The following is a 7,928-nucleotide window of genomic DNA, read 5'->3' as shown; positions in this document are numbered from 1 at the left end:
AGCAGAATTTTTTTTAAAAAAAACTTTATTCCCCCCGAGGCTGTAATCTGACTGTTCTCTTTGGCAAGGCTCCAGAGACAAAGCCAAGTGCCTAATTTCTCTTTCTCTTCGCCCCCCTCCTCTCCACCTTTTTCGCCCTCAGGGCAGAAGGGAGGCGGGACGAGCGATCCGCTGCTCGGGTCGCCGAAGCCGGCGTCGGGGCGCGGGGAGGGGCGGGCCGGGGCGCGGCCCAGCAGTGGGGCCGAGCCCGAGGAAGAGGAAGTCGGAGCCGGAGCCCGAGCCGGAGCCCGAGCCCGAGCCCGAGCCCGACGGCGGCTGCAGGGCGCTCCGGCAGCCCGAGCCGGCGCAGCGCAGCCCGCACCTTCCCCGTCCGGGCATGCGAAGCCGCTCCTCCCTCTCCGGGTAAGCGCCGGTCGGGCCTGGACGCCCCGGGGACTTTTCCAGGGGTTGGGGGGACCCGGGGACCTCCGGCCGGAGCCCCACATCCGCAGGTGGGGCCGGGCGGAGCGTGGTACCCGGGCCCCGCCGGCCCCCTGCTCGCCTCTCCGCAGTGGGGACGGAGGGCCTTGGGGGGCGCCGAGCTGTGGGGACAGAGGGCTCTGGGGGCACCGCGCCGTGGGGACGGAGGGCGCTGGGGGGCGCCGCGTCTCGGGGGTCGGGGTCGGGTCGGGGATGCTGCCCGCCGCCGCCCCGCTCGGGGTTCCGCGCCCCCAAGTTCCCGGTGCTCCCGCCCCTCGCCCCAGCCACAGCGGCTGCAACATCAGCGCGCAGAGGAGTTTCTGCGAGCACCCGGGAGTTGTAGCCACCGCTCCCCCACCCCCGACTCAGCAGGACAGCCCCAGAACGGGACCCCACAGCCAGCCAGCTGGGTCAGCTCCCCAGCAGCGAAGCCGGGAGCCCGAGGACCCGGGGACGCGCGGTGGGGGCGGCGGCCGAGCAGCTGCGGCGCTCAGGGCTTGGGGGCGCCGCCGTTCTGCAGACGCGCTTTTCAGGGGGTGGGGAGTCGAGAGCCTGTGGCTCTTCCGTCACGGGGTAAACGGCAACACCTGGGCGGCCGCGACCCTGCGAGCGTTCTGGCCTCGGTGGGCGGCGGGGATCCGCAGTGATGCCCGAGCTCGCCCCTTTTGTGTCCTCGCGGTGAGCCTGGTTCCGAAGCCGGAAGCTTGGGGACGCTCTAACTGGGAGAACGGCGCTCAGCTGGTCAATTCATTCCGCTCCTCGGAAACAATGAGCTGGATCCTTGAGTTGAATGTGCTGGCGGAGCGGGGTTTGTAAGCCGGAGTTTCATCCAGCTCTGGTCCTCAAGGCGCCCTTTGTACCACCCGCAGGTGGCCGAGGCTACTGCACGTATTTTCGAAATCACCGAGTGTGGGTGTTTGGGGCAGGCATCACCTTGCGAGGACCATCTCAGACTGAGAGTTGGTTTAGGAGTTTTGAACAGATTGGATACAGAACTATATTGTGTTTTGTATTTAGACCGGGGGAAAGACTAGGATGTTAACTCTAAGTCCAGTTTGTCATCTAACAGAATTCCGGGCCTAGGTAGGTCCTGTAATGCGGTACAGTAACAACCAGGTGTTAAAACCGGCATCTTCTGGATTCTCAGATTCTGTAGACAGCATACTTCTAAAAAATGTAGAGATTTTGGATTTTGATTAAATTGCTGTAAAAACATTTCCAAGCCCATCATTTCGGGAGATCAGAAAATTTTCGAACTTTAATTTTGCCCTGTGGGACCCTGGGCAAGATACTCGCCTCTGGTCGTCTTGGCTGCCTCCCTTATAAAGCAGTGCACATGAACCAGATAGCTTCTACGGCCTCCTGCTCACTCCTCGTCCCCCTCCCAAACCCCTACCCCCTGTAATTTGGTCTACAATATTTAAGACAGAGAGAAAAGTAACGGGTTGATATTTGACTCTCGTAGCATTTTGAGTCTGGCTTCCCAATTGCTGACTTGACTTTTTGTCTCATTTGAGGTCCCAATTCTAAGCCACCAAACCACCTGACTAAAGACATTTTTTCTTCAGAGTTCTCCCACCTCCCTGGCTTCATCCTCAAATAGGTCATCAGTAGCAGTCCACAGTCAACAGCAATGGCTGCACGACCTTCCCCATCCTTGTGTAGCAGCCCCCCAAGTCCTCTTCTAAAGGGCAAAGCAAAGTGAGAAACAGTTACCTGGCGATCAGATGCCAGATAACTGCCCCAATTCTGCTTGTCCTTGGTGGCATTTTCCTGCTTCCTCTACCCTAAATGGGCACCCTGAATTAGGGGCACCAGCTTCCTTCAGCGCCTTTAATATAGATGACTGTCACCGAATACAGGCTTAAATATTTCAGTGGGGGATTCAGGCTGTAGTTCAAAGAGGTTAAATGATCATTTTTAAAACAATAGGAAGTGGCAACATAATTTTTAAAAACCAAGAATAACCAGTCCTATGTTGTGTTCCCCCTTCTCGGATATGATTTTTCAGTGATTTAATTAAGATCGAATGGTTCATACTCTGTCCCATAAATATGGGAGATGCTTTAGTCGCACTAAATCTCTTGAGCCCTTCGTCAACCAAAAGCAATTCCTGAAGCTATTATCTTAATGGCGGCCGTTCACTTTTTTGCAGATTTATTTTCCTCTCCACTCCTTTTATTGCTGGTGGTTGGTCTTTCGAGCAATTGTCATCTTTTAATCCTCCTGCAGCATGATTAGGTCCCTGGAATATTAAACCCAGAAGGGCTCTTGGATGACCTAGTCCAGCCCTACATCTTAAAGATTTAGGAAGTCTGGTTAAGATCCAGTGATCTAGAATTAGCCCACTTGCATGATGCTCACGTCTGTGTCTCTGTAGCTTTGAGACCTTCACTTCTTTAAGGAAATTACTTAGATGTGGATTATTTCATAACCAGGCCAAGTAAAAATCACAGCTGGTGTCTCTCAGTTTTCTCACCTTTCCTCATTTTCACACCTTTCCTCCTTTCTTCTCTGCCCTTGTCTCAAGTTATGCCAAGGATTAAATGAAATGATTCGTATCAGTGTTTGGCACATGTGGTGTGCTTCGAAGATGATTGTTGTTGATAAACCAAGTCCCAGGAGTGTATGATTTTGCAGAAGTTTATACATAGCTCTGGACTGTCAGAACTGTGATTTAACCAAGGTTCTCTTCTCTCTCCCCTGCCCCTCTTGAACTGCACTGCCTAAGAAATGTTGGTTGCATGGAGACATATTTTTAATGAAATGTAATGGTTCAGTTTTTAAGAAAAAATAATAATCACTTGTCTCTTTTGGCTTAGGAAAAATATGGTTTCTAATGCGAAATGTTGGTGTATTCAGGCAGGGATGGGAAGGAAAACATTTTCTAGACGAAGACTCTGTAAGCAACCTCATGCTTGTGTGTGGCAAGGCATCTCAGATATTAATGTTTCATCACAGGCTTGCGTCAATCTTGCTTGATAAAATTAAAAGCTGACCCCAATCCATTCGGTCATTCAGAGTCATGGGCAGTCTGTGCCAAGTAGAATTTACTGACAGAAGAGTCAGCTTTCAAGTGATTAAGAGATGACTGCATCTTCAGCTTTATATTGTCTATGCTGATGAAAAGCAATAAATGCTTTAGCTGAGAAGATAGAAGTATATGGCTAATCACCTAGCGATGGGGTCCAGGTTTGCTACGGAATACCTGGGCCATAGCGTATCTAATGCTGCAAAACAGCTTCAGGTATGTCTGGGTGATTTCCAGTCTAGTGATTAGGAGTTGACTGTGTATCTAGAATAGTCTTCATGTTTGAGTCTGAGTATCTTTTCAATATGTAAACCTAAGGTTACAAAAAAAAAAAACCCAAAACAACACCAAAAACACTTTTTCTGATGAGATACAAGCCAAAGTAAAAATTTCCACATCTAAACATCCTTCTTTGGTAAATATTGAATTACCGTTTGATGGAAAGCTAAATCCTGCTGGATTCGTGGATCCGCAAATCCAGAACTCTCCTCTTCTTTTCCCCTCCCCTCGTGGTCCTAGAGGAAAGGCAATTTGAAGAGTGTTAATGGTAGGCTAAGTTTTTTAAAAATTCCATCTACACCCACTTGTAATAACCTGATGGGAGGAGAGTCAGGGCTTTCACTAGGTCTTTAATTAAGAAAGTTGTTTTGGTAAGCTTTAAATACCAGGGTGTTGTAGAGGCCTCTTAGCACCAGCACTAGGAAGGGCAAACCCTTTGCCGTTATAGCATTTGGCCAAAAGCTAGCAAGCCCGTTTATGTGTAAGAAGGATATTTTTTTAAATCATCAAAGAAAAATTTAAGATAAGCATGAGTCTAATAATAGCTAAAACTTTAGTATTCTCATAAGAGGAATTATTAATCCATAAATCATCATAGTATTAAAAGCTCTAATATTTGAAGTGGTGAGTAGATCTAGTTCTCTGGGTCTAGTCACATTGAGCACCAATTTAAGTGGCCTGTGACTGTCTAGACATTGAAAAGGACATGTAAAGTCCTAGGTGGGGGGATGGCAAGCCTTTTCCTGTAAAAATCCAGGTAGCATTTTAGGCTCCACATGTCTCTGTCATATACTCTTTGATTTGGGATGAGGGTTGTTTATTTGTTTATAACCCTTTAAAAATGTAAAAACCAATCTTTGCTCACAGGCCATACAAAAACAGGCTGGATGTAGCCTGCAGCTATAGTTTGCTGGCTCTGTTTTAAATGAACTATTCTGTTTTGTAGTGTCCTTCAGTATTTTCGTTGAGACCCAAGATGACAAGTTTCATTGGCTCTATCTATGTTGACTCATCATAGACGGACTTATAATCAAGATCACTTCGTCACTCGGTTTCCTAGTCACCTTTTTATATTTTCTCTTTGCCCTGGGGCTAGACGTCTCTGTTAAACATAGCCATCAGTTGACATAGAAATGGCAGTGCCAGACGTCAACATTCTGCTCTGAGTTAGATGCTGAATGTGGTAGAGAAGTTGGACTGGATTGGGATAAAGTCCATGTTGGCACAGACCACAGATGACTCCTATGAAATGAGGCCCAAACCTCTGAGCAAGGCACCCATGGCCCTTGTACCTACTCTTCTCCTGATACCTCTTCATGTATACCCTGTGTCCTTGCCATTCAAGATAACTTGCAGAGCCCTGGGTGGGCCGCACTCTGTCTCACCAGTGGTGGGGTCGTTCCACACAAAGTTTAAATATCTGTCTCTTCCCTGGAGCCCTTCCTCATTTACTGGACAGAGATGCCGGCACCTCCATCTCTATGTTTGCACAGGAGTTTATAAATGAAGCACTTAGAGGTCTAGAGAAATGTGGTGATTCCCCATTGGCAAATATTACCTTTCAAAAGTGGGGGAACAGTTGTATTCTTCTTTGTATAATAACTTCATCTTGCCTTACATCTCTAAACCAGCCAGAGAATCAAGCACAAAACAATTCCAGGGCCTTGGATGCGACACACAGTGTAGCACAGTAAATACGTGTATGGGCTTTGAAGTCAGGCTGAGCTGAGCTCTAGTTCTTTGCTTTCCCACTTACCTGCTACAAGTTCCCCATCTGTAAAGTAGGGAGTAAGAATTACCTTTCAATTGTTAGGAATAAATGTGATTTCCCTCTGTAAAGCATTTAGTTCAGAGTCTGACATGTAGTAATTGCTCGATAAGTGGTAACTTTTATTCATTCCAGAGCATTTATCGAGAACCTACTATGCTTAAGATAATTCCTGACCAATACAAGAGAGACAGTCTCCATGGAGATGTGATCGGTAAGGTGGTGGAGACTCAGAGTGATGAATGGGCTCCCTTTGATTGGTGGTCCAGGAAGCCTCTAGGAGGAGGAGGTGGCAACATTTAAACTGAGACCTTAATGATATTGATGAGTTCCTGTTTCATCAGATCTAAGATACCTTTGAAATATTTCAATTTTTAATGAAATATACAATTTTAAAATGTTCCACTTTAAAATGTACCACAAAGAAAGAAAAACTACTGTCAATAAAATTGGCACCATCTACTGTAAGTTGCATCCATAAGTTGTGAAAAGTGTGTTTTAGCATCAGTGACGTGTATTCATTGTATTTGTGCTCAATAAATACCCATTGAATAAATGAGTGTTACTCTTTGATTGCACACAACATTCTGCTACCAAACTGTGATTGAATTTCTTTCCTCTGTTTCTTAGCTCTGGGGTGTCGACTTAGACCTGAGAAAAATAATAATATAGTACATAAAAGTATTGCAAGCCATTTATGATCTAATGTATTTTTAAAAATAGTTTAAAACATTTACTTTGGTGAAACCTTCACTTTGATTGCCAAAGTGTGTCAGGGAATCCTGTTTACGTGAAATTGGCCTACACATAACTTGTGTAGGAGTGCAGTTGAGCAGCTCTTGCAGCCGGATAATTCCTTTTGGCAGCTGTCTGCAGAGATGTGTGAAACCTTAATGCACATAAATGCCATCCGAAGGGCAACAAAGGCATTAGCTCCAGTCTTCCGTCTGTTTTGTAGATTTAATTTAACATAAATACTCCTATCCCACGGGCTGACGTCCCTCTGACCCAGTAGGTCCTTTGGGACAGTGAAATGGAGGAGACTCCATTTAGATCCAACCCCATTCCCAGCTCTGGCAAGCCTCCAGCTTTTCACACTCCAAGCTGGGTTCTCTTCCAATATGTCCCCACCCTCCTCCCTGTTTAGAGAGTAAAATACTGCTGAAGTCTTTGCTTTTTCTGACCACCCTCTCAACTCTGAATCCTAGTCAAGACCTGTTTTCTGCGCTCACTTTAGAGCCTGTTGACCCTCTCTAGCATTTCTCTTCCTATCCAAGTTCCCTTTAACTCCTCAGTTTCTGGATGATTCAGTGGAAGTCTTGACAAAACTTGGCTATTTCTGGCTGTAATCAAGTATGCATTCATGCTGTTTTGATTTTCAGTTCAACATGTCACCCAAGCCCCTGGCACTCAGCAGCACTCGGGCATGCTGGCTCACATGGTGATTGGGCCCTTCTGGAATCTCTTCATTTGGGGCATTCTTCAGCTCCTCCCACCCTCTCCCAACTCTGCTAGTGAAGCCAGAGCAAAGTCCCCTTCCTGCACCCTGTCTGATAGGGAGGGTCAGTCAGCACTTGGCCAAGAAAGAAGGAAGCAAAGCGTGGACCTGTTTTCCTTCCTGAGCTACCCCCTTGCCTTCCCTCCAACTTCTCGTGTGATTAAAGGCCCTTGTGTTTTAAGAGTTCTTCAGAACGGACACCAACTCTGGCTGAAATTGGAGTCTTTGGAAACAAGTAGAAGCAAAGGAGAAGTCATTTGTAAGCATTCCAGGGATCCTGGACCATGGTCCAGCTTTAGCCAGGATGATTTAAGGCTGTCTCTGACCTGTGACTAGCAAGCTGGTTGCAGCAGAGGGAGAATGGGGAAGAAGTGAGGCCCCATGGAAGAGCTGGTGAGGCTGATACCTCGGCCATCACGGAGCTCAGCTTTCCATGGCTGTGTGATTACAGACAGGCCTCAGACACTGACATCTGCACTTCTCTGATGTGCTGCAGAGAGAGGAAAAGCTGTAATCTGAGGCATAAATATATGATCCTGTGTGTTCCCTTTAGCCATGTAACCTGCTATTAGTTTAAGCATCTATGTTGTGCTAAAGTATTAGAGCTGCATCAAAGGAGGATATGGTGGTTGTTCTGAAACAGCTTACAGTTTCAATATCAGATGTCTCCCACTTTTTAAAGTTGGAAACAAGTAAAGGTGAACGATGCCGTGTGAAGGTCAGAGTCAAGGATCTGGGATTACTGAGTGGGTGGTAGGGGGGATATTAGAGGAGATGCAGCCTTTAAAGGTTTATTTTTTAAAGGAAAAGCTTTTCCTTACATTATGCCTTTCCCAACATATGTGAGAGTTTTTAGGGAATTTCTTGATGAGGAATCGCGAGGGTGGGGCTGT

General features: G+C 47.0%; 1 protein-coding gene across 1 annotated transcript in view; it reads left to right on the top strand.

The window, feature by feature from the left end:
* The first annotated feature begins 371 nt into the window (after positions 1-371).
* Positions 372-7,928, top strand: part of LOC116463167 (pleckstrin homology domain-containing family G member 1-like) — a 247,814-nt gene continuing 240,257 nt past the window's right edge. The window contains exon 1 of the mRNA XM_032146150.2: positions 372-402. The gene's annotated coding sequence lies outside the window, so the exon portion shown is untranslated. The remainder of the gene's footprint in view (positions 403-7,928) is intronic.

This window comes from Hylobates moloch, unplaced genomic scaffold (genome assembly GCF_009828535.3).
Source record: "Hylobates moloch isolate HMO894 unplaced genomic scaffold, HMol_V3 SCAFFOLD_28, whole genome shotgun sequence".
Taxonomy (NCBI): domain Eukaryota; kingdom Metazoa; phylum Chordata; class Mammalia; order Primates; family Hylobatidae; genus Hylobates; species Hylobates moloch.
The sequence above is the reverse complement of the archived record's forward strand: the minus strand, read 5'-3'. Positions and strand labels throughout refer to the sequence as shown.